Source organism: Psammomys obesus, unplaced genomic scaffold (assembly GCF_907164565.1).
Source record: "Psammomys obesus unplaced genomic scaffold, mPsaObe1.curated_primary_1811, whole genome shotgun sequence".
NCBI classification, from domain to species: domain Eukaryota; kingdom Metazoa; phylum Chordata; class Mammalia; order Rodentia; family Muridae; genus Psammomys; species Psammomys obesus.
This window is the reverse complement of record NW_026585644.1, coordinates 63,393-64,902: the sequence shown is the minus strand read 5'-3', so window position 1 is coordinate 64,902 and position 1,510 is coordinate 63,393.

The following is a 1,510-nucleotide window of genomic DNA, read 5'->3' as shown; positions in this document are numbered from 1 at the left end:
GGCCACTGGGATTTCAGAGATTACTGTCAATTTTTTCTGCTGAGACAAGGGGTCAGCAGCTTCTGAGAAATGCAGAATGTTCAGTTTCCGCTTCCTGGAAGGGGCTGGGTCCCACATGGGTCATTCATCTTGGTGTCTTAAGTGACCCTATCTTGGGCCAAAGATCTAGGCTATCCCAACAGGTATAACATTATCAAATAAATAATGGATACAAAAAAATTATCATAGTTTTTAAAAAGATGAAAACATGGGGTGTGGTTGTGCAAGACTTCAACCCCAACACTTGGGAGGTAGAGGCAGGCAGATCTCCCTGAGTTCAAGGTCAGCCTGGTCTGCATAGTGAGTTTCAGGACAACTACATAGTGAGACACAGTCTTAAAACAAACAAACAAACAAACAAACAAACAAACAAACATAAATGCCCAATGGTAGCTATACTTCACCTCTATGCCTATAACCAGAATGATTGTAAATTAATACACACCGCCTATCTTAGTCACTGTTCTGTTGCTGTGAAGATACACCATGACCAATAGCAACTCTTATGAAAGAAAACATTTAGCTGGGCATGGTGGTGCACCCCTGTAATCCAAGCACTTGGGAGGCAGAGGCAGGCAGATCTCTGTGAGTTGGAGGCCAGCCTGGACAGACAGGGTTACACACAGAGAAACCCTATCTCCAAAAAACAAAAACAAAAAAAAAACAAAAAAAAAAAAAAAAAACAAAAAAAAAAAAAAAAGAAAAAGAAAAGGAAAAGAAAAGTAGATACATAAATAAAAAGTTTCATGGGTCTTGCTTGTAGGTCCAGAGGTTTAGTCTGTTATCAGGGTTCGGGGCATGGCACACGAGTGTGAGTCCGGAGCAGTAGCTGAGAACTGCATTCTGAGTCATAGGCTACACAGAGACTGGGTCTGGCAGCCTCAAATCCCACCCCCAGTGAGACCCCCACCAACAAGACCACACCTCCTAATCGTTAGATTGTTGGTCAGTTTGAATTAGTATGTCCAGCAGTCCAGCAAACAAACAGCAGCAGGATAAGCCAACTGCTTCCTCCTCGGACTCCTTCTCCTCCCAGTGCTCTGGCATTTATACCCTCTCAGAGTCTTCAGAGTTGAACTATCTGCAGCTGGCAAAGATCATGTGCCTCTCTGAGCCCACACCAGGCAATCCTAGTTAACAGCTGTGGACAAACTAAAAGCAGCTCCATATCAAAACCTGCACCATGCTTAGTGTCCTTTTGCTGTGAAGAGACACAATGACCACAGCATCTCTTATAAAAGCATTCAACTGGAGCTGGCTTACAGTTCAGAGGGTTAGTCCATTATTGTTGTGCTGGGAGCATGGTGGCATGCAGGTGGTCACTGGAATGATGATGAGCACAACAGATTTATAAAAGAAGTTTATTGGATGGAGATGGAGAGAAAGAGAGGAAAGAGAGAGAGAGATGATGGGGAATGGGGGCCCGGACAGAGAAAGGGGAGAGAGGAGAGGAGAGGGGGAGAGAGAGAGA